This window comes from Hipposideros armiger, unplaced genomic scaffold (assembly GCF_001890085.2).
Source record: "Hipposideros armiger isolate ML-2016 unplaced genomic scaffold, ASM189008v1 scaffold_31, whole genome shotgun sequence".
In the NCBI taxonomy this organism is placed as follows: domain Eukaryota; kingdom Metazoa; phylum Chordata; class Mammalia; order Chiroptera; family Hipposideridae; genus Hipposideros; species Hipposideros armiger.
The window spans coordinates 3,175,476-3,183,568 of NW_017731381.1; the positions used below are offsets into that span (position 1 = coordinate 3,175,476).

The 8,093-nt window shown below is 47.7% G+C and overlaps 1 long non-coding RNA gene across 1 annotated transcript in view; it reads right to left on the bottom strand.

Annotated features, from left to right (window-relative positions):
- Positions 1-264: 264 nt before the first annotated feature.
- LOC109379960 (uncharacterized) overlaps positions 265-8,093 on the bottom strand; it is a 156,530-nt gene continuing 148,701 nt past the window's right edge. The window contains exon 7 of the long non-coding RNA XR_002123324.1: positions 265-427. This is a non-coding gene — a long non-coding RNA (uncharacterized LOC109379960). The remainder of the gene's footprint in view (positions 428-8,093) is intronic.

Consider the following 8,093-nt stretch of genomic DNA (forward strand, 5'->3'; position numbering starts at 1 on the left):
TTTCTTAGGATACCACCTACCACCAGGAATTCGACCCTCATCACCAGCGAGGTAGCAGGCGACCTGGCTCCAAAATCCCATCTTAGCACCTGCTCTCCCAGGCCACTCCTGCTACCTACTATGCCAGTCCGGGAGCTTCAAGAAGTGGGCTCTGAGGTGGAGATTAGAACACAAGCTCTAATTCTAACGCTGTCTTGCCTGACTCCAGACCCTGGGTGTATTACCCAAGATAATAGCCTCTGTAAAATATTTATAGACAGTAGCTCACATCCAATATAAATTTATTTCTCTTCACATGAAGATGAAAGAGGTGTTTGGGATCAGCAGATGGCTCTCCTCCAAGTGGTGATTCAGGGACCCAGGCTCCTTTCAAGAGTATGGATAGAAGCCGTCTTCATCCTGTAGCTTCCAAAGACCCTCATGCTCCCTGTGGGCATAAACGGAGTAAGTGTAAAGGATACGGATGGGAGGGCTTTATGGGTCTGTCCTAGAGGGGGCGCCCATCACTCCCTTCACATTCCATCAGCTAGAGTACGTTACTGTGGCCACACTCCACTGCAGACGAGCTTGGGCAACATGATCTAGCTCTGTGCCCAGAAAGACGAGGAAATGGGCTTGGCCAACAGTCAGCCACTGTCTGTAACATTTAAGAAGCTGCAACTTTCCACTCTGACGTGAAACTAGAATAACACTGGGATCTCACTCTGACCTCTACTCAACCAGCAATGCTAAAGTCACGTGCAGTCATTTTAAAACTCTTAGTTTTTAAATCCCTGCTCCCTTCTTTGCACTCCAAACCTTGTAAAGTCCCCAATCTTCTCTTCAGCTTCCCACTAAAGCCTCCCCACACCTCCCATTAGATGCACAAGCAGCACCAACGACAAATAACATATGTGAGGTTTACCACCGACAGCAGAGGAGGAAGAAATGATTAACTTTTCGCTCGAGGCACAAGCAGCATCCTTATCTCCAGGAGAAAACCACAATAGCTTGTTTCTTTACTTCTTCATTCTCTTACAGGCGCTATGACAGTTTCTTACAAGATTTTTTTCTTTTTCAAAGATTTACACACTCTAAGGATCAGCAGTGGACAAGTTAATGAGAAATACAATTGTTGCTGTTAGAAGCAAAGAGCTGATCATGGGAAAATGTGAAGAAATTATTGCATTTATCTAGGGTTTGTCAGTTTAAGTACAGGAAGTTAATGTTGGGGAAACATAAACGGTCTTTGAACCAAGTGAATAATGCAGCTGCTTCCTCCTGCTATTTTTCATAACTGTTATTAAATTAAATACGCATAAGTTCAAATGCCCCCAAGGTAATACGTTGAGAATGCCTTTGGGGAGAATAAGTCATATTTGCATTTTGAGATATTTAAATCCCTTTCCTCAGATCTACCAATAGAAATGAATAAAGAAATCCAGAAAATTGATAAAAGGGAAGAATCTATCTCCATGATGGGAAATAAAGATGGCCACTCTCGACAAGCCAAAGTCCACGTGGAACGTCTATGGGACGGAGTGTACAAGGTGGCACCAGATTGAGGAGAATGCTGGCTCCCTCGCAATTCAAAAATAAGCAACAACAACAAAAATCCAGAAAGTAGGTAGGGCAGGTCTCTGGTAGAACCAGAGTCCCTGCTTTCTCTCCAAATGGAAATAATAAATAAATAAATATAAATAAATAAATAAAAATAAAGCTAAGAGGTTGGAGGAAAAGGTGAGCTGGGAGACATTTGGCAAGTGGCAAATTTTAACCCCATAAGACGTAATGGAGACAGCAACAGGTGTAGAGGAAGTGCAGAGCACAGGTAATGTCAGGTCCCTGCCTGGGTCATCTCAGCACGTACTTATTTCCCTGCATGACAGCCTGATGTCCAACATCTGAGATATTCTTATGCCAGCGCCTGCAACGCTTCACCTGAGGACTCTCTCTGACCTCCAGAGCCAGCTCTGTCCATGTGAGGTAGACCAGAGTACCAAGCCCCTGCGAGCAGGTGTGTAAATGCTTTAGCTCCCTTGCCTCTCAGGCAGGGTAACTCTGAGGCACGTACTCTCCACTGGTTCCCAGAGTTCCTTGGTTGGACTGAGATGCAGGTGTCCCTGGTGGTCACCTGCTTGATTATGTACCTGTATGGGCTGCCTTTCCTTCCCTGTCTCACTCCTCACTCCCCATGTCAGGTGTCCAGAGATCCCTTCTCCAATAAACTACTAGCACTTGAATTTTTAACCTTAGGATCTGGGGAAGCCCTAACTAAGCAGGGGATTAACCCCGAAGCTTCTGAAGGTGCGGGCGCTGGATCAAATAAAGTGATCACATCGACAGAGCGGGGTGCTAGAGTGGGCAGTGGAGCCTGTGAGGGGGAGGGCTGCTGTCTCAGCTAATGTCAAACTGATGTGAACATAGGAAAGGATCCACCCAACTGGGGGGCACCCCTTTAAATGCCTCCACCCTAACACACACACACACACACACACACACACACACACACACACACCTAGACTCTACTTCTCTCTCTCTTGGGCCACAGTTGAGTAGAGAGGCCCTCACAATATCTGGCAAAACCCATCTCAGTCTTGGGCAAACATAAATCTCTCAAAGAATGAGAAACATAAAGAAAAATTGCCTAAGATTTGGTGGTGACAACAACAGCTCAATACTGCAGAGCCTGCACGTGTTTTCCTGCATCAACAGTTGATAAACCTTTAGGAAATCGCTCCTCAGGATACGCAATAAGCCCCCAAAACACATCGCAAGGTGTTAACATTGGGGGGATCTGGGTGAAGGGTATATGGAAACACTCTGTAATATATTTTCCCCTTTTCTGTAAATCTAAAATTGTTTCCAAATAAAACATAGAAACAAGACAAGACTAAGCAAAACAAAACAAATACTGCATCCATGAAAGAAAAGCTCTGAAATCAGAAAATGCTTTCGGTAGGAAAAGCAAATGTGACCATCCAAGTATCTAAACACAGGGAGGCCAAACAACGAACTGGACCCACAAAAACCCAAACGAGTCATTTGGAAGTTCGGTGCGAGCAATTTCCCCCCAACTCAGAGGAAAGGCACAAAAAGACAAGTAATGATAAGAAAACAGAGGAGAAATGGGGACTAAATCCTGGTTAGCCCATTTGGAATTCTAGAAGGAGTTAGCAGGACAGATGGAGGAGAGGCAATCATGAAGGAAATAACAGAAGGAAAATTCCCTCAACTGTAAGCGGCGGACCAGCTCCCAAGGATGGTTAAGTGCTGGCATGAAAACCTGACGTGAGTGGTGCCCAGGACAGGCGCCAAAACTCAGCCCCCAGGCCTCGCCTGAGCCCCTTGGCATCTGCCCAAGGGACATGGCAGAGAAGACATGCAAAAAGCACTGGCTTGTCTGCAGTTGCGACACCACAATCGAAGCTACGGAAAAGTCCAAGATCCCTGGCGTCACTCCTGGGGACCTGAGCATCTGCCTAGGCTCAGGATATCTGAGGATAATGGAAAGGAGGCCTGCAGAGCACATCTGCACGGCTCTGATAAATGAACAAAGCTAGGGTAGCCTCGGAGGGGCTTTTGTTAGAGGTGGGATGGGGGTTAGGATTAGGTCCCAATGCCATGTTTTCTCACACCCTTCCAGTTTCCTTCCCTCCCAATGCCTGCCCCACCCCCACCCTATCCAGTGATTGCTAACAGGTACAGGGTTTCTTTGGGGGGTGGGGGGTTGGTGAATAAAAATGTCCTGGAATTACAGAGCGGTGATGTTTGCACAATCTTGTGATATACCAAAAGCCACTGAAATGTACATTTTTTTATTGTGTAAAACACATATAACCTAAAATGTACCAGTTCAACCATTTTTAAACGTACAGTTCAGAGGCACTGAGCACATTCACCCTGTTGAGAAACCATCACCTGCATCCCTCTCCAGAACTTTTTCATCTTCCCCAACTGAAACTCTGTACCCATTAAATACAATCTCCCCATTTCCCCCTCTCCCAGCCCCTGGCAACCACTATTCTACTTTCTGTCTCTTTGAATTTGACTGCTCTAGGTACCTCATAGAAGTGGAATCATACAATATTTGCCCTTTTGAGTCTGGCTTATCTCACTTAGCATAATGCCTTCAAGGTTCATCTATGTTGTAGCGTGTATCAGATTTCCTCCATTTTTAAGAATGAATAATACTCCATTGCATAGGTATAGCACATTTTGTGTATCCACTTATCTGCCGATGGTCATTTGGGTTGTTTCCATATCTTGGCTATTGTGAAAAATGCTGCTATGAACATGGGTGTACAACTATTTCTTCGAGACAGTGCTTTCAATTCTTTTGGGTATATACCCAGAATTAGAATTTCTGGATCAAGTGATAATTCTATATTTAATTTTTTGAGGACATGCTTCATTTTTAAATTTATTCACTCAAGGCATTGATTGAGCAGCTGGGCTAGGTGGGCCAGGAGGCAGTGGAGTTTGGTGGGTAAGGGAATGGACTGTAAAATCAACTTGACTGAATTCAACTCCTGGGTCTGCCACATATTAGGTTAAAATGTCAGGTAAGTCACTTAACCTCTATGAGCCTCTATCTCCTCACCTATAAAGTGTGGGTGATAATAACAGTCCCTACCTCTGAGTTGTTGTGACAATCAAATGAAGTAGGTAAAGCACTTAACCTAGAATCTGGCCTCTAGTAAGTGTTCTGTGTCATCCACTTCTGTATGCTTTAGCTGCTGATGTTGTTATCTCCAGAATTGTGAGAAAGGTGTTTGATAAATACTTGTTGGAATCATGGTGGATGAGTGGTTCAATAGATGGACAGATGGGCAGACTCTCTTGGAGGTCAGAGAGTTGGTATTAAAATCTACCCTGTTGGTCTTGGAAGGGTTAACAACCTCAGTACACGCATAGTCCCATTAGTTATAGAACCTGCCTGGGTACCCCCCCCGTCTACCCCCACAGAGTTAAAAAGATACCATTAATACATGGCCTCAGTGTACATAGCCTCCCCTCCTTGAAAATCACTTCTTAACCAAACTGAGAGAAAAATACATCTTGCTACTGCCGTGAGAATTATAGGTTGTCAGCAGCCCAGCATTAGTGCATAGCCCTAGACTTTATTCCTAATAATAAAGTTGCTGTTTGATCATGCGGGGTGGGGGCATGCCATCTTTGAATCTCCTTCCTGCAGTCTGACATGCCCTACCCCAAGCAAGCAGGCCGGCTTCAACCAGACAACACCACAAATAAATCATAATTAGCTGCCACCTTCAAAGGTGGGTGGGAAGAGCTCGGGGCTGCGAAGCCTACACCAACCTTGGGCGCAAAGACAAACCTCAGTTGATTCACTGCTAGGTAATTACTTTCTACTCGAGGAAGTTGGAGTACCCTAAAAACACCACATATTCCACTATAATCACTAAATTTCCACTGTGAATTTGTGGGTCGATCACGCATCACTCCCAAATAAAGGCATCTGCAAAGGACTTTGCTTCTTACAAATGGAACAACAACAAAAAAATGAGTTGTCTTTTCCATGATCCCTAAAAGGGAGGGAGGCAGGAAAGCAGCGTTTATTAAGCATCGACTATGCACTGCGCTAGGCATTTATGGAAATATTTCATTTCAATTGCACATCTTGTGAGGTTGGCATTACAGTTCCCTTTTTACAGATGAGGAGATTGAGGTTCAGGAGATAAATAACTTGCCTAGGTCACGAATGGGAGAATGGGGTCTGTACCTGTATTTGTACGACTCCAAAGCTGGTGTGAGCCCCCAGACACCCTCTCTGGTCATCTCAGTAGTTGGTGCACCCTGTGGCTGACACTGTCCCCCGCCTGCCACATACCTGCCCAGCTGCCCACAAACATGTCCAGTCACGTGGACACTCTGACCCAGCCAAACGGATACTCACACTGCACTGGCCTGGGTCTGCTGTCCACACACCCGATTCAGTGAGCTGGAGTCCAGGAAGCTGCCAAGATCACCTGTCTAACACACAATGTCTGTGGCCCCTTGAACCCTGTTCTGGGCTTTCACTCCAGTGTGGCTGTGGCCGGACACCGTGGCCTAATTCCTACCACCCCATATCCCCAGGGCCGCCCCAGCCCTCTCTGGGTCCCTGGCTCATGCCCACATCACCTTTCTTCTCTTCTCCCTGAAAAAGGTATTCGTTGAGTGCCTTCTGTGAACCAGGCTCAATGCCAACTGCTGAGGGGCCAGCAGGAAACAAGATGGCCACCGCCACCGCCCGCACGGAGCTCTTCGTCTGGCAGACGCAGACACTACATAATTGAAGATCAAACAGCTCCAGAATCATCCATTCAACACACCAATGTTCCCACCGGAAGTGCAACACAGCACCCAGACCGAGATGAACATCATCTCACGGATGACCTCAGGTAACCCTCCACAAGGGTCTGTGAGCCCCAGGTCACAGGTGGGAAAACTGACTCCGAGAGAAGCTAGTAAGCTCAAGAGCTTACGGTTGACACGTGGAAGAGCCGGGGTTTGAACCCAGGCAGTGTGACTCCGGAGCTCGCCCTTCAGGCTGCCCAGTGGTGTGAGGGACTATGGCAGCCGCGGGCAGCCGCTAGCCTCATTTACTTTGAAAACAAGTTTAAAAAATAATTCAGTTGGAGGCTAGCATTCTCACACTGGCCAGACATCATCTTTTAAAACAGCTTGTTTTTCACCACTCGACAGGTGTCCGGGTGGCCCCGGGGCACAAATCAGGACTCATTTCTTTGCCAGGGGGGAGAGCCATGGCTGAAGATAGAGGACAAGCCCTCCCCTGACAGTCCTTGGCAGGCCCAATCTGTCTGGCCGGCTGGTGTCCCTAGCGAGAGGCCACAGCTGACGCCTCTTCTCCTCCCAAGCCGCGCGGAGGGCGGGCCACTGTGTGCAGACAGCGAGCAATTGATTTTGGATATCTCTCTCTCTCTCCCATCCCAGGAACCCATCAATTACCCGTGCACAGGCGGCCCATTCCAAGGATGGATATTGCCTTCTGCGCTCACAGCAGAGCCGCCCGTCTTGATCCAAGCACAGATGGAAGGCAAGGGCGTGGGGTTAATTGATCAAGCAGCACCGACTCCTACGCAAAGATTGGCATAAAATGGCTCGTTTCACAGATGCACAGGCCCTTTGCTCTCCAGAGTCTCTTGTGATTAAACCAGGTCACTAATGCACTTTTGAACAAACACGCCCGAACTTACACATTCAGGTTCGTCTGGTCTCCTCCGAAGTGGTCACCTTGGAATACCCCACGCACCGTCCTCCATTCTGCAAACAGGTACTGAATACCAACCAGACACAAAGCATGGTGCTGGGGCTGGGGGCAGGTTACAACTCAATGCAGCTAAATTCATTTCAACTAACGTTTTTTGAGCACCTACTGGGTACAAGACAGAGTGGTAGACAGCTGGAATATGAAGATGGGTCTTACTGTCAGGAGTAGGACAGACAGACAAACAAAAGCGTGTCCTGCAGGGTGGCAGGGTATGAGGCGGGCAGGAGGTGGGGCAGGCAGAGCCCAGCTAGGGGGACAACACAAGATAGGTGGTACTAAATACTAGAATAATAAGGTAGTGGCTGTTAAGCTCGGAACGGCAAGAATTGTCACAGTAATTTTATTTCCTCTAATTCTATCCCAGGTCTCAGCTTATTGAGCTAGCAGGAAATGCATACGTGGGGTCCCTTCTTGACCCCCAGGATCCTATGAAGGTCCCAAGGGTCTTACCTAGAGCCCACTTGGGGCATGCCCAGTGCTTGTCGGTCCACACTGGTTGCCTTTTCTAGGACTGCTGTCCAAGCCGCCAGGGAGCCTTGTTGGCAGATGGCAACGCAGCCTCCATGCCAAGCCGGGCGCAGGAAACACTGCCCAGACTGGGAGCCTCCATGCCACGGACCCAGCCTCTTTAGAGCCCCTCACAGTTACCCGTCTGGATCCTGATACCGCCAGGAATTCCCTTCCCTTCCCGGTCTTTGGGAAGTTTCCTTCCCCTCCCCCTCTCTCTGCCTCCCCACCAAAGGCCTTTCTCCCTCCTCACTTTGCATTTGTACCCCTCCCCACCCGCCACCTCCCGCCACCAATGAGCCTAGGTTTC